Genomic DNA, 23207 nt, shown 5'->3' on the forward strand with positions numbered 1-23207 from the left:
CCTTTCATACTGCTGTTCGCCTCGATCTTGTCCTCGCCGCATCAAGCATTCCACTACTCCGCTCACCTGTGCTCTGCCAGCGCCACTCATCACGTGACTATTACGTCATCCTCGCTACACTTCCCCTTCTCTGTTGCCTGTGCGCTGTGCGAAGACGTGATGTTATGCTTCTCGAACTCGCTGGCTTGTAGCCTTCTCACCTTTTCTGGAATTTTCTACACCACTATATATTTCCCACTCCGCTGCTCCACATTTGTAGGCTCTTTCTTCTTTCTGCCTATGTGGTTTTTCCCTGACCCTTCAATACCATACTTCAACATCATATACCTAACACAAACTCTTGCCGTGGTAGCGAGTCTGACTCGGAAACCGGCAGATACTCCTTGTACCACCTCCCACTCCTCCCTGCTATCTCTTTCTTCTTCTTAGAAATAATATCATGTCGGAGGCCATGTAGGAGTCGATGGTCACGCGGGGGGAGCGGGCTTCTGGGGCCCCCCCGAAAAAAAATCCACATTTGAGTCGGATTTCGTCGCGGAGTGGTGAAGTACCAAAATACTGTGCCTTTTGTATCATGTCAATTCCATCTGGACTATATCTGCAAGCTATTTGGTGAGCAAGACTTATCGTTATTTATCTTCATTTGGACTTTAAATTTTCATCCGGGCTATTGCCTGCTGAATTTTTTTTCCGTCGGGTTGATACGTTGCATTTTAAAAGCTCATAACATAGACTGCACCTCTAAACGAACTGCGCTACGGACAATATAAAATTATTTATAATCATTTCAGACGTCTTCCTAGACCTATGCAATTGGTAAATTCTGGAATACCCGGTGAAGAACATCCTTTCCCCGTTCTAATCCTTATCCCACTTCCCTTTCCCCTCCCTTTCGCGCTTCTTTTCTTTCAGGGCTTTACTCCCACTTTCTTACTCAGTTTCTGTATATAATTGTACGGTTGTAATTTGGTCAATAGGCTTTTCTTTCATGCATTTTCGGATATTCAATTTGTAAATGTGGCACACTTTTCTGATTTTTCTCTAGTTTTGTATGTTTATCTTTCACCATTTGTTAAAATTTCTCTTCGATTGATTTATCTTCTTGCTATGTTTGATTGTTAAATATATTATATTCATATTGTTATTTTTTTGGTCTTCCTATTGACCTAGCTCCTTCTTACCGCGCGTTTCCTTGGTTTAAATCATTTATTATTATTATTATTATTATTATTATTATTATTATTATTATTATTATTATTATTATTATTATTATTATTATCCATATTATATTATCTCACTACTATACTTTGGTACTCAGAGCTCCCTACGGTATTATACTCCACTGTACGAACATCAGATCACTTATCACAACAAGTGTACCATCTGACTTGCAGCAAATTACCTAATGAACGTATGCTGAAGTTGCAAGTTTACAGTCGTAATTCACCTCAAATAATTCACGTAGAGTTAAAAAAAATAGATATCCCATTATTTCATGCTAAAAAATTACGTTTTTTTGGGAAATGAGCTCCGTAATATTAGGAAAAATAATATTTCCAACATTCTGAGTAATGTGTGATCATCATTTATTTTCTTACTCCTCTCGTGAACCTGCGGCAAATTAATCCTTTTAGTCACCATCCCTGCAGAGCCAGCAAAAAACGATTGACAAGAGTAGAGACTGAGTGCTCTAAATAAATCATGAAGACTCCATAAAATTAATTGGAAATTGAAGTTGGTAGCCTTCGGCGAGTTAAAATCTTGAGACTATTCAGCATTCTGTATTCAAGCCCAAAGGTATGAAACGAAGTCTCTCGTTCGGGTCTCTTATTATAATATTCAGATATGCGACGTAACTCTTCGTGATCGTACATTTTAATGAATGTAGGCTAATGAGCTTTTTGGAATTTTAAAAAATAGGAAAAAACATAAAATGAAAATAAACTTAGAAATCAAGAGAACAAATTGCGGAAATACTCGTTTTATAGGAAGAGGAATTAGTGATTGGAATAATGTATCAAGGGAGATGTCTAATAAATTTCCATCTACTTTAAAATCGTCTAAGAAAAGCCTAGGTCTAAAACTGATAGGCAGTCTGCTACTAGGGCGACAGCCCTAAATGCAGATCAATGGTGATTGATTGATTGATTGATTGATTGATTGATTGATTGATTGATTGATTGATTGATTGATTGATTGATTGATTGATTGATTGATTGATTGATTAGAATAAGATTAGTACATCCCATAGTCCGACTCGTTGGCTGAATGGTCAGCGTACTGGCCTTCGGTTCAGAGGGTCCCGGGTTCGATTCCCGGCCGGATCGGGGATTTTAACCTTAATTGGTTAATTCCAATGGCACGGGGGCTGGGTGTATGTGTTGTCCTCATCATTATTTCATCCTCATCACGACGCGCAGGTCACCTACGGGTGTCAAATAGAAAGACCTGCACCTTGCGAGCCGAACCCGTCCTGGGATATCCCGGCACTGAAAGCCATACGACATTTCATTTCATTTCATTACATCCCATATCCGATTATTATTTCATTAGTTGGGCGGGTTATCTTCTTCTTCTTCTTCTTCTTCTTTCCCTACCACTTTTCCAGCACATGCAGGGTCGCGGGTGCGAACTGTGTCGCACATGTGGATTTGGCCCTGTTTTACGGACGGATGCCCTTCCTGATGCCAACCTTATACAGTATGGAGGGATGTAATCACTAATGCGTGTTTCTGTGTTGGTTGGTAGTGGAGTGTGTTGTGTGACTATGATGATGAGAGTGTTGGGACGGACACAAACACCCAGTCCCCAAGCCAGAAGAATTAATCAGAAGCGAGTAAAATCTCCGACCCGTCCCGGAATCGAACCCGGTGACCCTCTGAACCGAAGGCCAGTACGCTGACCATTCAGCCAACGAGTCGTACATTAGTTGGGCGGGTTATATTTTTAATTATTTCAAATTAAAAGCTACCGAAACAAATATCCACAAATGTATGGAATGTCTTATCTATTCGCAGAGATTTGCGGACTAAACTTTTAAACGCACGACTCTCGTCGGGCTCCTTGTACGAGTTGTCAGCTTACTGGCTTTTGGCTCAGAGGTTCTTGGGTTCGATTCCAAGCAGGGCTGGGGAATTTAACTGGTTATGGTTAATTCCTCTGCCTCGAAGACTGATTGTTATCGTTCATCTTAATACACTTCTCTTCTACTGCATACAATAGAGGAAGGACTTCTTTAACGTGTCTGTAAATCTACTGCCCTGAGGCTGTTTTATTAATTACCTTCACATATTATCGGACTGAGCCGGAATCGAACCCACTAATTGGGCTTCAGAAAACAAGAACTCTACCATCTGTGTGTATAATAGCACCCAGTGCCCGAGCCAAGGGAATTACTTTTAAGATTAAAATACCCGAGTCGGCCGGAATCGAACCGGAAGTCCTCTGAACATACGGTCAGTACACTAAACGTTCAGCCAAGAAAATTGATCTCTGTATTTATGTATGTATATAGGTAGATAGGTATGTATGCTACATTATTTTACTTGTTTACCAGTATATGTCTTGGGAGGATCTACCGTGGCGTGCCGAGATAGCTACTGAGTGTCATCTTCTCTGGTATCTCACCAACATGGCTACGAATCCTGGTGAATATATGAGCCTCTCGAACTCCTTCACTTGATTATCTCTGACGGCCGCGCGTCTTCTTTGTATACCTATAGCTCATGGATCACACCGGCAAGTATCTCGTATGTCACACCACATGCGATTTTCTGGGTCTCAGATGATCAGTGACTGAAGGCATGGCATGAAACTTCAATATTTATTGTACGCTCTATCCATATAGCCTTTACTAACTTTCGTGGAAACCGAATATTTTTACAGCGGTCTCAAGTTTTGTCAACCTGTTACTAAAATTTAAATTGCTAATTCTTAATAAATTTGTTGAAAGTTAAAATTCGCAAACTCTTTGTAAATTGCATCATTACGAGTAGAGGATACCTAACTGACGGGACAAAGGCGAGTTCAGTTCAGTCACCAATATGCGGGTTTGATTACTCGTCAGGAAAAAGCAAAATTTAGATATTAGAATTCCACTTCTTGCGAGGCATTTGACCCTGAGTTTCATTCAACCTACTTAAAAACCAGTATCAGGTTAATTCCTGGGGGCAAAGACAGCCGGATATATAGTTAACCACTCAATCCCAGTTAGTGCCGAGGTTACAGGTTGTCAGAACTTATTATTATTATTATTATTATTATTATTATTATTATTATTATTATTATTACAAGTTGCTTTAAGTCGCAACGACACGGATAGGTCTTATGGCGACGATGGGACAGGACAGGGCTATGAGTAAAGAAATCGGCCGGCTTTAATTGAGGTACAGCCCCAGCATTTGTTTGGTGTGAAAATGGGAAACCACGGAAAAACCATCTTCAGGACTGCCGACACTATCTCCCGAATACTGGATACTGGCCGCACTTAAGCGACTGCAGCCATCGAGCTCGTGTCAAAACCATTACCTTCTAGTCCTCGAAGGATTTTCATAGCCTGGGCCCAGATGGCTTCACTTTGCTATTTATTATTTTTTTATTTTTTGTTATTTTGCTTTACGTCGCACCGACACAGATAGGTCTTATGGCGACGATGGGAGAGGAAAGGCCTAGGAAGTGGAAGGAAGCGGCCGTGGCCTTAATTAAGGTACACTTCGTCGCCATAAGACCTATCTGTGTCGGTGCGACGTAAAGCAAAAAAAAAAAAAAAAAAAAGGTACAGCCCCGGCATTTGCCCGGTGTGAAAATGGGAAACCACGGAAAACCATCTTCAGGGCTGCCGACAGTGGGGCTCGAACCCACTATCTCCCGATTACTGGATACTGGCCGCACTTAAGCGACTGCAGCTATCGAGCTCGGTCTATTTATTATTATTATTATTATTATTATTATTATTTAAGTCCCTGTAAATATCGCCGATCCTAAGACATATACATTAAATATATAGTATTAATTTCACCCTGAAAGAACTACTTAAACGTGACAATGAATGCACGGTTCTGATAGAAGTTTTTCACACTGATGCCAATAATTTACTGCATTAGGTATCGATCCCACAACCTTGAGTACGAGGGCTGTAAATAAAGTACTGGCAATATTTAATGAACTAACAAGTAAAACTGAATTACAGTCCTTCAAAGCAGTCACCCGCATCACCCGCAAAATCTCTTACCTTTTTCCAAATGTCGGGAAGCCGTAGGGGCCCATTGGTAGGATGTTCACTGTTAATGACAGCGACGGAGCGTCCTTCTGCGCGGAGTACAGATGCCACGTCAGGATACCTGTTGCCTCGGAAGGGTTCCTTCAACTTCGGAAACAGGTCGAAGTCACAAGGGCTCATGTCTGGTGAGTACGGAGAGTGATCCTAAACCTCATTCCGACCCGCACGAAACGCCTTGACCCATTCTGCAAGTGTCCTATACGGTAATGCATTCTCACCATGGGCTTCACGTAATCCTCCTATACCATTCTGATGCATTTTTGCCACGGTCAACCTAGATTTTAATTCACAAACGCTGATCACCTTTTGAAAACTTGCTTTATTGTGGTGAAATCGGCACTCTTTACTTCAGCGCCACACAGCAACAACACTCCCAAATGGATGCCCGTCAAATGCACAATACACATCGACAACAGCGCCATCTGACCGCTCCCATGTCCTTTCTGCGCATGCCCGATCTCCTGCAAGTGTCTGGACTACGTTGCCACTACTTTATTTACAGCCCTCGTATTAATAATTAGTGAGCGACCAGCTATGTTGCGTAGCTGATTCCTGAACTTTATTAGCAATAATTGCTGTCATTCATATGCTACGCTCCTATTATATGCAGTCTTTCGCGATCACATTTTATATACATGTATTAACTTATCAAACTGCATTAGAATTTAATGACCGAGTTCGATAGCTGCAGTCGCTTAAGTGCGGCCAGTATCCAGTATTCGGGAGATAGTGGGTTCGAACCCCACTGTCGGCAGCCCTGAAGATGATTTTCCGTGGTTTCCTATTTTCACACCAGATAAATGCTGGGGCTGTACCTTAATTAAGGCCACGGCCGTTTCCTTCCCAGTCCTAGCCCTTTCCTGTCCCATCCTCGCCATAAGACTTATCTGTGTCGGTGCGACGTAAAGCAACTAGCAAAAAGACTTTAATGAACCAGTGGGAAACACGATTCATAATCCACAAACACAACCGTGGAATAGATTACAGCAAGGGAGACATTATGTGTTGTGTTCATTTGGAAGACCGTTACAGAACTTTTAAAAGTGCACGACATTGAGAGGATCCATAGGCCTACCTAACCCAAATCCAAATGAAATCAGAATATGGTTCCTGGAGCATCGATTTTGAAGTAAATAGGTTTAATTCCTGGAGACTGTGTCTTTGCAGGTAGAATCAATACTAGACACCCATAAAGAGCACGCCAGCTCAATTTCAACACTTAACGTCAAGTACCTGATTTTGATTTGCTGCTTACGAATTAAGGCGAGGTGCTCTTCCATGCAAAACATGTTTCACCTGGCAGTTGCCAGAATTCAAACCTCGTTCTTGAAGTTCAAATGTCAGCAAAATATCTGCATTTCTCTCTTCAATACATTTACTAGGAGAAAGCTAATAATAAAATACATGTATTATTGATAAACTACGCTGAAGTGGGCTGAGCAGCCCAGATAGCGGAGCCATCTGAGCTCACGTTGGCGGGTTCGGTCCGATGATATCTGAAGACGCACCAATACGTCAGCCACGTTTCGATAGATTTACCGGCATTTACAATAATTTCTGGGGGACAAACTTCCGGTACCTTGGCGGACTTAAAATATTGATAGCATTGCCATCCAATGGAGATGAGTGACAGTGGAAGAGACGGAGCACATCTCAATTTACAATAGTCAGTTGCAGGCTAACACACAGTAAACTCAGCACCGATCTGCGAGAGAGCCAGTCACTCAGCAGAACATAAGCCTCGCGGAAAACAATAACTTGCTGTGTTATTTCTGTACTGAGCAAAACTTCACCGGGCAAAAAGTGTTTAAAAATCAGACGTTTTACAGTCTATAGATTTTAAAGTAAATATTATTAGAAAAAGTTAAAATGCTGTTTATGACGGCTTCCCGTAAACATCGATTCCAATGAGTGATTTTGAATGTATGCGTACGTATGTAAGCCTCTGCGAATGCACTTTTGTTTACTGTTGGTTTAACGCTGCACTAAGGTCTTCGGCGACGAGGATATAAGAAAGAGAAGGAAGCGACCGTGGTATTAATTAACGTACAGCCTCAGCATTTCCCTGGTGCTGAAGTGGAAATCAACGGAAAACCATCTTCAGGGCTGCCAGTGGTGGAGTTCGAACTGAATATCTCGCGTACTGTGCTGTCAACTGGCTCGATGGTGGTGGCGGTAGTGATTATTGTTTTAAGAGGAACCATCTTCTATTAACAATAATCAGAGAAAAAATGGAAGGGATCCAACTTCGAAAATTGAAGGTATCGGCCAAAGGAAGACAAGGGCCACAAAGGGCGCGAAAATGAAAGACTTCGTGGGATTCGTAAACCAAATAACGTCGGGGTCGAAAAGAACAAGAGTTGACCGAAGGACGACGGATAGGATAGATGAAAGCGATCAGCCTGGCAGAAGTAAGCGGAAGCAATGTCAGGACTCAGCTGAGGGCGCCGTGGTCGCCAACCCACGCTCCAGAGTTAAGAGCCCCTGCGGCCCCTTTTATTCACCTCTTACGACAGGCAGGGGATAGCGTGTTATTCTACCACCCTCACCCACAGGGGATCCAACTGGCTCGATACGAGAGAACTAAGTGCTTTCAGGAAACTAAATCCCATGACATTACAGCCCAGCAGATTACAAGGTGACGCCCTTTACTCTTGATTTTATAGAACGATGCCGCTATCTCACTATCAGTTAGCTCCTCGACTCTTACCACGTAGGCTTAATGGACCAGCCCACGGATCCAGAACGTCCTGCAGTATCATCCATTTGCACCTAGCTCTGTTACATAGTTTAGTTGACACTTCTCACCTGGAAAATAAAACCATCACCTACTTGATCTCTTTCTGGTTTTTATACCCCATTCTTCTCCTAGACACGTATCCTCTGTTTTCCTGACTTGACAATATCACCGAAGTTGGTTCAGACGCACAGCTTCACGAAAATTGTGACAAACTTTATTTCCATTCCGTGAGACCAACTTGCACTACTGAGTGGCATTTTGATTTCCCTCTGGATTACCTACAGCAGTGCTCCCTGGCGCAGTACTGGCAAAGTCTTTATTTCTACAGCTGCACATAAAGGACCTTCCGACGGTTGGGAAAATTATGTTCTTTCGACCCAGTATCGATGGTATACTCACTCTAGATTAACGCCCTTTCTGAAGGATACCCCTTATGGCCTGTTCGCTGAGCTCTGTTGCAAGGGCAAGTTTCCTTGATACACATAAGTTGAGGTTTTGACTCTGAAGTAGATGGGCTTCTCAAAATTTTCTGTTAGGCACTACCATTTCGAATGAAGGGGATTTAACATAGCTAGCATATCGGTTCCAGAAACCTCGTAATTTATTTCCATTTCTAAAGTGTAGATCGGGAATTGGTGAGGTCCGCGTAGGTAAACATTAAGATTCATTTATTCCAATAGTTCCTGATCTGGTAAATTGTTCATGTTTTGTAGTTTTTTTCTTTTTTGCTATTTGTTTTACGTCGCACCGACACAGATAGCTCTTATGGCGACAATGTGATAGGAAAGACCTAGGAGTTGGAAGGAAGCGCCCGTGGCCTTAATTAAGGTACAGCCCCAGCATTTGCCTGGTGTGAAAATGGGAAACCACGGAAAACCCTCTTCAGGGCTACCGACAGTGGGGTTCGAACCCACTATCTCCCGGATGCAAGCTCACAGCTGCGCGCTCCTAACCGCACGGCCAACTCGCCCGGTCATGTGTATAGTTAAGTATAGTCCTTGTTTAATGGGATATATGAAGAATCCTACTAGGTTGACCTTGTCATTATTTTTTCTTAACATGTCTCTCATTGTGAGGGGTTAACCTCTGCGTAAAAGGATGGTGGCAGCAGTTCAAATCCTGGTCATTGTACATGGGAATATTGAAATGGAAAGTCACGTCCCTGTAGTTCAGCTATCACGATATGAACAGTTACGTAAAATCTACAAGCTTGCTCGAAATCCACTTTTGATGTGCTGGGGATATTGCCTCTTTCAGTATCAATCAATCAATCAATCAATCAATCAATCAATCAATCAATCAATCAATCAATCAATCAATCAATCAATCAATCAATCAATCAATCAATCAATCAATCAATCAATCAATCAATCAATCAATCAATCAATCAATCAATCAATCAATCACTACTGATTTGCATTTAGGGCAGTCGCCCAGGTGGCAGATTCCCTATCTGTTGTTTTCCTAGCCTTTTCTTAAATGATTGCAAAGAAATTGGAAATTTATTGAACATCTACTTTGGTAAGTTTTCCAATCCCTAACTCCCCTTCCTATAAACGAATATTTGCCCCAATTTGTACTCTTGAATTCCAACTTTCTCTTCATATTGTGATCTTTCCTACTTTTAAGGACACCACTCAAACTCATTCGTCTACTGATGTCATTCCACGCCATCTCTCCACTGACAGCTTGAAACAAACCACGTAGTCGAGCAGCTCGTCTCTTTTCTCCCAAGTCTTCAAAGTCCAAACTTTGCAACATTTTTTAACGCTACTCTTTTTGTCGGAAATCGCCCAGAACTAATCGAACTGCTTTTCTTTGGATATTTTTCCCGTTCTTGAACCAAGTAATCCTGGTGAGGGTCCTATACACTGGAACCATACTCTAGTTGGGTTCTTACCAGAGACTTATATGCCCTCTCCTTTACATCCTTACTACAACCCCTAAATACCCTCATAACCATGTGCAGAGATCTGTACCCTTTAATTACAATCATACTTATATGATTACCCCAATGAAGATCTTTCCTTATATTGAGACCTAGGTACTTACAATGATCCCCAAAGGGAACTTTCACCCCAACTGAGAGGACTTTTCCTATTTTTGAAACTCACAACCTGACTTTTAACTCCGTTTATCATTATACCGTTGCCTACTGTCCATCTCTTTGCCTACTGTCCATTGAAATATTATTTGATCCTCCTTATATGTGCTGTGTATTACATCTGTATCGGTGCTTTTCTAGTTTTGGTGATCAGTTTGCCCTTAGCCAAACTCCTCAGCTTCACTTACTGTCCTGCACTGAGTCCTCTCTTACAGCTACAGTGTCTAAAATCATAAATAGACCTTCAGGAACATGATTGTTGATGTGCAGAAAATAATTGAAGTATGAAAAAGTGATAAATTTTCTCCTGTAATATGTGGAAACAATTCCCATCTGATCGGAGGGAACAAGTCTAAATAGCAGCTCGAACATTAAACTAATATTTAACAGTTCTTTATTCCATTACGAGTGATGTAGTACAATGTTAGTGATGTCGAGTGAAAATAGTAAATATTACTCAATTGCATGATTACACTAGCGTGCTGGCTCGGTCACGCGAGCAGCAAGCGAGATGTCAAGTGACAAGGCCGTTATCACCTGAATAAAGAGAGGGTAATTTTCAAGTAAACATAGGGGTCGATAAAGCATTGAGAGGGCCATCTGTGGGTACAATCAGTGTCGTATATTTCCTTTCAAAAACTGATTGCAGAAGTGCTGTTATAGTGAACAGATCAATAAATATACCCTTATTTTACTGCCAGTTTATACATTTTATTGCCAACGGCCGTAGCCGTGTTGAAACATCGGATCCCGTGAGATTTCCGAAGTTAAGTAACATTGGGCGTGGTGAAAATTTGGATGGGTTGCCACGCACTGTTGGTGGGGGGTAAGGGAATGGAGAAGCGGAAAGGAACTGGCCACCCTACCGTACGTAAACACCGGCTTAGGCACACCTCTGCGGAGGTTCGGAGGTGCCTTCGGGCAGAATATACCCTTACCTTACCTCATACATTCTATTTGTCAAATATTATCAGCATAATTGTGTTGTCTACCCGTACATAGGTACCACCAGAACATTGTTTTCTACATTTTGTTGTCATGAGCTTCGCTACGGGATTCTCAGAAAGATTGATTTTATGGTTTTCCTAACTGAAGTCCACATAGGTCATTACAAAAACGTCACTAGGAATGTAGCGATTAAAAGCAATGTTATCATATAAAATACTCTATCAAATAAAAAACTGCACATTTTCTCACTTTTAACGAACAGTACTACGGTGCCGATCTAGCAGTCCAAAGTTCCAGAGCTGGAATGACCAGGCCGCACAGACAGCCGTGAACACTTCTCTGCCATTATTCCGTTAAATTTGCACACTGCTCATTCCAATCAGTGCCTCAGAGAAGGGACTGAAAAGCTCGAATGCTATGATGAACCAGTGTGTTACGTACCAGTAATATCAGAAAATTATAAAACAGAGGAATAGCATGCTAAAGAAGAAAGTTATCTAACTCCCCAGCCAATATTCAGGCAGACTGTTTCACTTGTACGACTGAGCGAGTTAGCCGTGTGGTTACGGGCGCGCAGCTGTGAGCTTGAATCCGGGAAATGGTGGATTCGAACCCCACTGTCGGCAGCCTCGAAGATGTTATTCCATGCATTCCCATTTTCACACCAGGCAAATGCTGGGGCTATACCTTAATTAAGGCCAAGACCGCTTCCTTCACACTCACAGCCCTTTCGTATCCCATCGTTGCCATTAGACCGAACTGTGTCGGTGCGACGTAAGTCAAATTTTAAAATAATATTGTACGCAGCAGTAATCCTATCTATCGGCAACAGAAGATAAAGTTCATCACAACAAACAATGGTTAATGTAATGTTGTTGTTGATCAATTTTATGAGCTTTCTATATTGTAGGCCTTCACATTTAGTTTTTTTTCGACTCTGTGATCTTAGGGCGTCTTATAAATTTATTTATAGCGTAGACTGTAGTTCTTTATTCTCCGACTTTACGTACCGATTTTCATTAAATCCTGTCTACCTATTTTCTCGTGACTTAGCGCTGATAAGGACTTAGTAACAAAAATCCAAATTCATGAATATCTCTGACCATGGCCGGTATGGTAACAATGTATAAGACTTAAATTATCGGAAATACAATACTATACAACTTTAGTTACGTAGTATTTATCGATACGACCACTAATAACATAATTATGTCCGGCTCCACGGTTAAATGGTTAGCGTGCTGGCCTTTGGTCACTGGGGTCCCGGGTTCGATTCCCGGTATAGTCGAGAATTTTAACCATAATTGGTTAATTTCGCTGGCACTGGGCCTGAGTGTATGTGTCGTTTTCATCATTTCATCCTCATCACAACGCGCAGGTCGCCTACGGATGTCAATTCAAAAGGCCTGCACCTGGCGAGCCGAACTTGTCTTCGGACCCTCCCGGCACTAAAAGCCATACGCCATTTCATTTCAACATAATTATTTGGGAATTAAATTTTACCCCTAAACTACCATTTCATTCAGCTTGAATAAAATTATTAATGGCCTAGATTATAGCGACTTATTCCCCAACTTTGCATACCGATTTTCATTAAGATAGGAACACTAATAGCATAAATATTTTAGAATTCCATTGTAGGCCTTCCCCTAAACTGCCATTTTTCTGAGCATGAATACAATTATTTATGGCCTAGATTGTAGCGACTTATTCCTCGACTTCTCCTACCCATTTTCGTTAAGATACGACCATTAATAACAAATATTTGAGAATTAAATTTTAGACCTTCCCCTAAACTACCATTTTACTCAGCGTGAGTAAAATTATTTATGACCTAGATTATAGCGACTTATTTGCAGACTTTGTATACCGATTTTTCTTAAGATATGACCACTAATAAAATAAATATTTGAGAATTAAATTTTAGGCCTTGCCCTAAACTGCCATGTCAGTCAGCGTGAATAAAATTATTTATGGCCTAGATTGGAGCGACTTATTACCCGACTTTGTATACCAATTTTCATTAAATTCTCTTCAGCCGTTTTCTTGTGATGCGTATACATACACAGACAGACAGAAACTACGAAAAGGTAAAAAGTGCATTTACTTGTTACTGTGGGCACGACTGATACAGAAATACCATCCTTTTTAAATTCTGAGCAATGTACAGACAAAACTCTTATTTTATATAAATAGATATATAGATTATGAGTATGTATATTGAGATGCATGACCATCGCCTCCATAATGATCTTTCTATCTCTCACTTATGCCATATTGCGCTACTCACCCTATGTCCGGTATGTGCTGTGTGGCTATTCGCTCGAATATTCATTTCACAAATCTGTTCTGATCATTGTGAAAGAGTGGCGCGCGTAATACTTTCCCTATGCTGAAATCTGTAGAGGTATTCATGTAAAATACCAATGTGACACAGGGCGAACAATATGATTTACAGTGTGAACTAATGCAATATCTTATCAAAAGTATCCGGACATCTACCTCAAACAAGATAGAGTTTGATAGCAACCAGGGGCGTAGCCAGGGGGGGGGGTTACTGGGGGTTAGAACCCCCCCCCCCATTGAACTTTCACAAAAAGAAAATAAATAGAAACTGACAGTAAACAATAAACTTCTTTTATGTGATCAAGATAAACTCCCTGCAATCTACTGCTTGTTGAGAGTGTTTGCCACCCTACCTGTCACCACTGCAGCCAGTGAGAGATCATTTTCAACATTAAGACGCCTTAAAACCTACCTCAGAAATACCACAAGTGAAAGTCGACTCAACGGGTTGGCTCCCTTGAACATTCACAGAGACATAGTTGTAAAACCAACAGATGTGTTAAATTTATTTTCTAGGAAGCCTCGAAAATTAGATTTTAGATTGTAAACTGAACATACCGTTTGAGATAAAACTGCTGACCTCGATCATATTGTTCTTGTTCTGTATTTTAAAGTAAGAATTTTGTAGTGTATTGCAATCTGAATATCACATACAGTAATTCACTCTTGTATCAGTATCCTTATGACAGTCATGCATGCGCGTACCAGACACGCACAAGCACAAGCACTTTCATTATGTTATATCTTAATTTTGTAACTGTAACCCCCCCCCCCCCCCCATTGGCCGATCCTGGCTACGCTACTGATAGCAACGTACTCTCTACAGTCGATGTTAATATGCTGTTGGTCCGCCTTTTGCCTTCACATCCCTGACTGTGTTGGGGAGACTTCCCACCACGTGTCGAGCGTTTCCATGGGAACAGCATCCCATTCTTCCCCAAGTGCCATAGCTAGAGATGCTGGTGGTGAAAGAGACCGAAGACATAGGGGCCTTCATTGATAAGTAATCGAGATTTACTGTTGAAAATGTTTTCCGTTTTCCAAACCTATCAGCACTCCATATCATCTTCTTCCCGCTCCTCTCATTCCAATGACCTTTCCCCTTTCAATAGTTCCCTGTAAGCAGTCCCTCCTTAACACATGATCTGTCTAGTCACTATCCTCTTAAATATCGGTTTAAATATCTTTATAATCTCATTTGTCCTGATCAGTAACACTTCTTTCTTGATCACGTCTGGCCATTTTTGATTTTTCTGTGTTCCGCTACACCTTAACAAAATTTAGAATAACAGCTTCAGTGATGATGTACAATTTTCACCACCTTCAATTTAGTGAAATTCAATATTTTATACCTTACTAACTAAAAACAAATTTTTCATGCTCGACATATATTTGTTACCATTTATAAGCACGTTGAGACATTTTTATTTATTTTAGAATTTGCTTTACGTCGCACGGACGTCTTATGGCGACGAGGGGTAGGAAAGGGCTAGGAGTGATAAAGAAGCAGCCGTGGCCTTAATTCGTTGAGATTTTTAAGAAGCCGTGTAACTGCTAACTAAAATGGGATTTATACTGTGAATACTACAATTTATTAAATGGAAGCCGAAGAGATTGTTTAACCGGGACCAAATGGGTTAGCAGAGAATGATATTTGCAGGGCATATGTAAAAACCATTTTCATCTTTCGGACATATTGTAGATACCGTGATGGCACAGGCGTCTTAAAATCAATAGATTACTTTTATGCAGGGTAATACACTAGGTAAGAACACGCGCAGCAGTAGAGTGATAATGTATCGTTGGAAATTCGCATGAATATGTACGTTTTTCATGAAGGTGTACCACCTCAAGTGAGCCGATGTGTACTTGTATACCTCGACCTTACATTTCCATGCAATAGGTTAAGGCGCAATGAACCAATTAGGTGGCCAGTTAGGTCTTCTGATTTAAATCACCTGGATGTTTACCCATGGGGTATATTAAGAATATGACGTATGCAAGTGAAACCGACACGAAAGATGAGCCCCACCAACTTATATTTGCCACAGCGAAATCCATACGGGCGGACACGCTAGAGTTTTCACGTGTTCAGGCATCACGGATTCGTCACTGTGAACTATTTGGGCAAACTTGGTGGACTTATCCAACATCGATTGTAGTACCTTTGGCATCCTCGGTATCTATTTGGAAGTGTGTGTGCATGTTCCGCCTCCCCACCCCCATTTCCACCGTCGCGTCGTGTTGTCTTCGGGACGGTCAACGTGCACAACATGTAGCCTGTTGTTTATAAACACACGCTGCGTGTTATAGCCAGAAACACTGGAGGCATGGTTGTTTGAAGGCCACCCGTGTGCAGTATATACGAATGTGCATTGCGTGCGGCGTGAAATAAAACGGAAAATATGGACTTTTTCATTATGGACAACAACAGGTCGTTGACAGCTGTACCATTGTTTTGTCGTATCGGGTCATCAGTTCACAGATTGGTGTGATGCAGCCCACCATGCCCCCATTCCTGTGCTAAACTATTCAGTTTTACATAACTACTACATCACACATCTGCTCTAATCTGCCTGTCATATTTATACCTTGGTTTATCTCTCCCGTTCTTACCACTTACACTTCCCTCACAAATTAATTGAAAAAGTCGTCGGCGTCACTTCTTCTCGTCAAATATAGCCAAATCTGTCTCGTCTCACCTTCTATTGAGTATATCTTTATTTGTGATTCGATTTACCCATTTCACCTTCGTCAGCAGTCTTCGGTAACACCACGTTTTAAAATCTTCTATCCTATTTCTTTCAGAGCGAATTATTGTCCATGTTTCACTTACATACCATGCCACACTCCAGAGGGATGTCTCCAAAAACATTTCTACTTCCTATATCAATATTCGAATTGAAGACATTTCGTAAGAAATGCTTTCCATGCTTGTGCTAGTCTGGATTTTATATCCTCCTTACTTCTGCCATTATTAGTTATTCTTCTACCCAAGTAACAATATACATCTACTTACCTTCCTACTTTCCTGCATCACCTGGCGAGTTGGCCGTGCGCGTAGAGGCGCGCGGCTGTGAGCTTGCATCCGGGAGATAGTAGGTTCAAATCCCACTATCGGCAGCCCTGAAGATGGTTTTCCGTGGTTTCCCATTTTCACACCAGGCAAATGCTGGGGCTGTACCTTAATTAAGGTCACGGCCGCTTCCTTCCAACTCCTAGGCCTTTCCTATCCCATCGTCGTCATAAGACCTATCTGTGTCGGTGCGACGTAAAACCCCTAGCAAGAAAAAACAAAACTTTCCTGCATCACTTGACTTCATTCGCCTGTACTCCATTACAACAAATATCGGTAAATCTCAGAGTTTTGATTTCCTCTCCTTGGAATACGATTCCCTTTCCAGATTCCTCTTTGATTTCCTTCACCGCCTGTTCTGTACAAAACACTGAAAATGAGAGGGGACAAACTGCAACCTTGCCTCACTCCTTTCTGGATTTCTGCTTCCTTTTCAAAGCTCTCGATTCTTATCATTGCAATCATTTGTACAGATTGTAGATAATTCTTCTTTCTAGGTATCTGATTCATATCACCTTCATAATAGCCTGGTCCAATCAACACATTATCGAATGTCGTTTGTAGATCTACAAACGCCATGTACGTGGCTTTGTCTTTCTTAATTCGATCCTCTAAGATCAGACGTAAAGTTAGGTTTGCTTTACGTGTTCCTGCATTTCTTCTGAAACCAAACTATCTTCTGCCAACTGAGCTTCAACTTGTCTTTCCACACTTATGTAAATAATACGTGTAAAATTTTTCGGGCGTTAGGTACTAAACTACTGTACAGTAATGGTGCGGTAGTTTTCACACTTGTCAGAACCTGCCTACTTGAGAATAGGTATAACAACATTCTGTTTAATATCCGATGGCAAATCTCCTGTATCATACAGTTTACATACTAAATGGAATAACATCGCCACGCACGCTGATTTCTTCTAAGACAGTCAATAATTCTGAGATTGTGTCATCACTTCCAGGAGCCATGTTCCTATGTAGGTCTCTCAAAGCTCTGTCGAATTCTGACCTTAAAATTGGGTCTCCCATTTCGTCAGCATCAACACTCTAGTCTTGATTTAGAATCTTATCAACTACTTATTTCCTACAATACAACTATTGGATATGTTCCTGCCAACTCGTACATTGTCTTATTTTCGTAGAAGCGGTTTTTCCTCTGCACACTTAATATTCATACACCTAGTTTTCCTTTCTCCAAAGATTTCCTTGATTTTCCTGTATGCAGAATCTACATTTCCTACGACTATACAACCTTTAGCATCCTTGTACTTCTTTATCAACCATCTGCCTTAGCTGTCCTGCACCTTCTATCTACTTCATTCTTTAATCACCTGAATTCTTTTCTGCCCTCCTAATTTTTCTCTTTCCTGTACCTTCGCCGTTCGTCAATCAGGTCTAGTACCTCCTGAGTTATCCTTTGATTCTTACTTGATCTTTCCTTTCTTCAGCAGCCCTACTGTTCTTATTCTTCACGACTGTTCATTCTTCATCTATTGTGTTTCCTTCAGCCTTTTCATTTAGTCCTTGTGGAACATGTTCCTTGAAACAATACCTCACACTCCTTTCTTTCAACTCTTCTGAATCCTACCTTCTTACATCCCTTCCTTTCATCATTTTCTTCAAATTCAGATGGCATTTCATGACCAACAATTTGTGGTCAGAGTCCAAATCTGCTGCTGGGAAAGGCTTGTAATCCAAAATCCTGTTTCTGAATCTCTGCCTAATCATAATATCTGTTTGATACCTTCCAGTGTCTCCAGGTCTCGTCCACGAATACAGCCGTCGCGTGTGGTGTTTGAACCAAGTATTAGCAAGCCCTAAGTTATAATTAGTGCAGAATTCAACAATCCTACTTCCTTTTTCAATCCTTTGTCTCAGTCCGAATTATGTCACTGTATTACGTTCTCTTCCTTGGCGTACTACTGCATTCCAGTCTCCATCACAATTAGATTATCGTCACCTTTTACATATTGTATCAAATCTTCTATTTATATATTCTTTCGATTTCTTCCTTATCCGCTATATAGACCTGCACTATTGACAACAATAATCCATTTTATACGCTGGTCTTAGATGCTTACCCGTTGCCCTATTTCGTTATTCATTATTAAACCAACGCCTGCATTTCCCCTGTTTGATTTTCCGTCGATAATTATGCAGCCACCTGATCAAAATTCCTGCTCTTCCTTCCGACGTACTTCACTGATGCCAACAACATCCAAATTTAGTATACACATTTCCCTTTTCATATTCTATTACCTAAATCATCCATACAGAGAGAGCTGCATGTCAGTATTCATCTTCCCGATGATTGCCTCCTCTCGTGTAGTCCCCACCCGGAGATCCGAATGGGGCACTATTTACCTCCGAAATATTTTACTCGGGAGGAAGTCCTTATCAGTAAATCATTCGTACAGAGAGAGCTGCATGTCCTCGGGAGTTAGCTACTACTGATATTTATATAATTTATAGTTTGGTTTGAGGGTGGGTGAGCAGCTCAGAGTCTTACCTACCAGCTTTCCTCTTTGACGGGACGGAGATTCGAAGCTCAAAAGTTAGTGACTTTGAGATGGAATTTTCTCCTGAAAAACATACATGTTGTCAGGAAGAACATACATCATCTAATGTCCACTCATAATTAAATCACAGCCGATACCTTACAAGTTAAAGCTCTTCCCTATACAAGTGTTTCCGAAAACATTCTTATATTAGTGTGATGTGAAATTAAGAAATATATCTGCCGAGCGAGTGGCTGCTTAGTTTGAGTCACGTAGCTGTCAGGTTGCATTTGGGAGATAGTGTGTTCGAACACTACTGCCGGCAGCCCTGAAGATGTTTTTCCATGGTTTCCCACCTTAATCGAATCCCGATCCATCCTGGGTTGAAATTTTCATCACAGAATTCATGTGGCGTCAGGAAGGGGATCGGGTCTAAAACCCTTGGCCAAAACCGAAATGAGCCCGGGTGGCTCCAGTGACCCTAGAAATAACTGGGATATGCTGAAGAGAATCTACGTTGTCCTGTACGTCGCACTGACACCTTAATTAAGGCCACGGAAGTTCCTCCCTCTTTCTAGGCCTTTCCTATCCCTGCATTGCCATAATGACTTTGTATCGGCGTGAGTTACAACAAGTTTCATAAGAAAAGAAACATACATCAGATCCACTTCTGTGGTTTAGGGTTCAGCATACCACCCTCCCGACTTCCTAGCCAGACTCTACCACGAATTTGAGACCAGTTTCATATCCAGCCACGAGATGTATTTAGTTTTAAGTTAGTAAACTAAGGATGCAAGTGGGCTAATTCCCCACTCTTTGTCGTCCTCTCCATTCACTTCAGTGTCAGGTGAATACTGGGATTGTACCACATATACTGGGTGATCCACCAGCCCCTTGCGATCCAGTTTTATGTATTCTTCACATTTACTACAATTCCGGAAGACATCGGTCGCTCTCCCTAAACCGGGGTAATATAACGAGATATGTGTTTACGGGCTAGAAGACACCTGGAATTCATTATGGGTACCTCAAATGAACTCGTAAAACGAGTACAGATACGCAGAACACGTGTTTTTAAAACAGGAGGTGGACGCACAGACTGGGAGCACGGTACTGTATAGGCTGGGAAGTAGGCACCGTAGGCCAAGTGTCGTAGTAGCTCACATGGCAAGCGGGCGGGGAGGTGTGTGACGGTGGACAGTGCTCGAGGTACGAGGTTCGAATCCCACATACGAAGCTTTTTAATAGCCAGTTGCCTGGGATGTGGTAAGGTTTCATACTTGATAGCTTCCAAGGACTGATTTGTTTACTTGATCCTGTGAAAGACCGTATGTATCGTTGAATTGGGTATGGTGCTGGGTTGGACGAGGATGTGGAGATGATGGTCTGTGGCCAATATACGTTGGGAAATGGGCGCGCTAGGTCAAGTGTTGCAGAAGCTCACACGGCTAGCGCGCGGTAGGATGTGTGATTTGTGACAGTGCTCGAGGGTTAGAAGGTTGAAGTCCCATTCAAGTATTTTTTAAACCAGTTGCCTGGGATGTGGCAAGGTTTTATAAGTATACCGGTATTTTTCACAAACTATTTTGTTTATTTGGCCATGAAAAGGGCCGTTGGTATGGAGCTGGGTTTATAGAGGCTAGGAAACATGTGACATGATTTTAGTTATCCCCGTCGTTTAACGCAGCACCTGCTCGAACTAACGACCTCCGTGGTTGATACAGAGCTGCGCGCGATGTTATAAGGACCGTCTGGTCCATTGCAACATCTCTGGCGAAACGGGTCGGCATGCCTCGTTGATGAGCTATCTAACGTGAGAAGGACTGGCCGGCTCCTGTGCATACATCAGTTGTTTCATATGGACCCACAGAAAAAAAAGTCCAGGTGTGTAAGATCGGCGATCTGACGGGCCAGGGGACAGGTCCTCCACTTCCTCTCCATTTATCGGGATACGTCGTATGGAGTTGGTTCCGGACGACCACCACTGCGTGCGGTGGAGCTCTGTCATGTTGAAACAACATCCTGCAACGGTCAAGGAGCGACACATGTTCCAAAAACGGTGGTAGTTCATCTTGGAGCAACCGCAGATAGCATTGGCTGGTCATATGGCCCTCAATGAAATGGGGACCGATGAGGTGATCAACCATGATTCCACACTATACAATCACGCCCCACTACACTGTTCCTGAAAACCTGTCTGGCACACCCAATGGGGATTATCCACACTCCAGTAATGCATATTATGGCGATTAACGGTTCCATTGTTGTGGAATCGAGTTTCTTCCGTAAATAAGAGAGTCGCTAGAGAAGCAGGATCAGTGTCAACATGCCGTAGGATCCATTGACAGAACGCCACCCGGGCATCGAACTCATGACCATGGAGCTACTGGTGTAAGTGCAGATGGTACGGGTGAAACTGGTGTGTATGCAATATCCCCATAACACATGCTCGGATGATATTCGTCTCCTGTGCAATGGCCAGTGTGCTAGTATGTGGGTTACGCCGGATAGCGTCAAACACGACACCTTCGTTGTCAGCGGACGTCACGGGATGATCTCGAATAGACTTTTCGTTGGTATACATCTTCTGCTAGTTGCTTTACGTCGCACCGACACAGATAGGTCTTATGGCGACGATGGGACGGGAAAGGGCTAGGAGTGGGAAGGAAGCGGCCGTGGCCTTAATTAAGGTACAGCCCCAGCATTTGCCTGGTGTGAAAATGGGAAACCACGGAAAACCATTTTCAGGGCTGCCGACAGTGGGGTTCGAACCTACTATCTCCCGAATACTGGATACTGGCCGCATTTAAGCGACTGCAGCTATCGAGCTCGGTTTGGTATACATCTCGAGGCAGTGAATAAACTTTGTGTTGTGAATTGCTTTGAATGAGGGGAGTTCGCGCAGCTATATACTTACCTGCCATCGCACGATGTTATCGTTCCAATGGGGCATACTTAGGCCTACCTGTGGTCTACGAAGCTTGGAACATGTACGACGTAGCTAACTGGCCACAGACCATCATCTTCACATCCTCGCCTAACCCAGAACCATACCCAATGCAACGATACATACGGTCTTTTACAGAGTCAGATGAAGCAATCAGTCCTTAGAAGCTATCAAGTATGCAACCTTACCACATCCCAGGCAACTGGCTGTTAAAAAAAATCTCATGTGGCATTGGAAACTCCTACCTCGAGCACTGTCTACTACCACACATCTCCCTGCCCGCTTACCATGTGAGCTACTGCGACACTTGACCTACGGCGCCCACTTCCCAATCTATACAGTAGAGTGCCCCCAGTCTTTGCGTCCACCTCCTATTTTAAAGTACGTGTTCTGCCTATCTGTGCACATTTTACGGGTTCATTCCAGGTACCCATAATGAATTCCAGCTGTATTCTAGCCCGTAAACACATATCTCGTTATATTACCCCGGTTTAGGGAGAAGGACCGATGTCTTTTTGAATTATAGTAAATGTGAAGGGATCAATCAATCAGTCACTACTGATCTGCATTTAAGGCAGACACACAGGTGGCAAGATTCCCTATCTCTTGTTTTCCCAGCCTTTTCTTAAATAATTGCAAAGAAATTGGAAATTTATTGAACATCTCCCTTGGCAAGTTATTCCAATCCCTAACTCCCCTTCCTATAAATTAATATTTGCCCCAATTTGTACTCTTGAATTCCAAATTTATCTTCATATTATGATCTTTCCTACTTTTAAAGACACTACTCAAACTTAGGTGTACTGATGTCATTCTGCGCCATCTCTCCACTAACAGCTCGGAACATACCACTTAGCCGAGCAGCTAGTCTCCTTTCTCCCAAGTCTTCCCAGCCCAAAATTTGCAACATTTTTGTAACGCTAATCTTTTGTCGGAAATCATCCGGAACAAGTCGAGCTGCTTTTCTTTGGATTTTTTGCAGTTCTTGAATCAAGTAATCCTATTGAGGGTCTCATACACTGGAACCATACTCTAGTTGAGGTCTTACCACAGACTGAAGATGGGTGCCTAGTTGTACTTCCTCTTAAAACAATAATCACCACCACCACCACTTACCAGAAACTTATATGCCCTCTTTTGCATCCCTACTACAACCCCTAAATACCCTTATAACCATGTGCATAGATCAGTACTCTTTATTTACAATCATATTTATGTGATTATCCCAATGAAGATCTTTCCTTATATTAAGACCTAGGTACTTACAATGATC

Source organism: Anabrus simplex, chromosome 1, assembly GCF_040414725.1.
Source record: "Anabrus simplex isolate iqAnaSimp1 chromosome 1, ASM4041472v1, whole genome shotgun sequence".
In the NCBI taxonomy this organism is placed as follows: domain Eukaryota; kingdom Metazoa; phylum Arthropoda; class Insecta; order Orthoptera; family Tettigoniidae; genus Anabrus; species Anabrus simplex.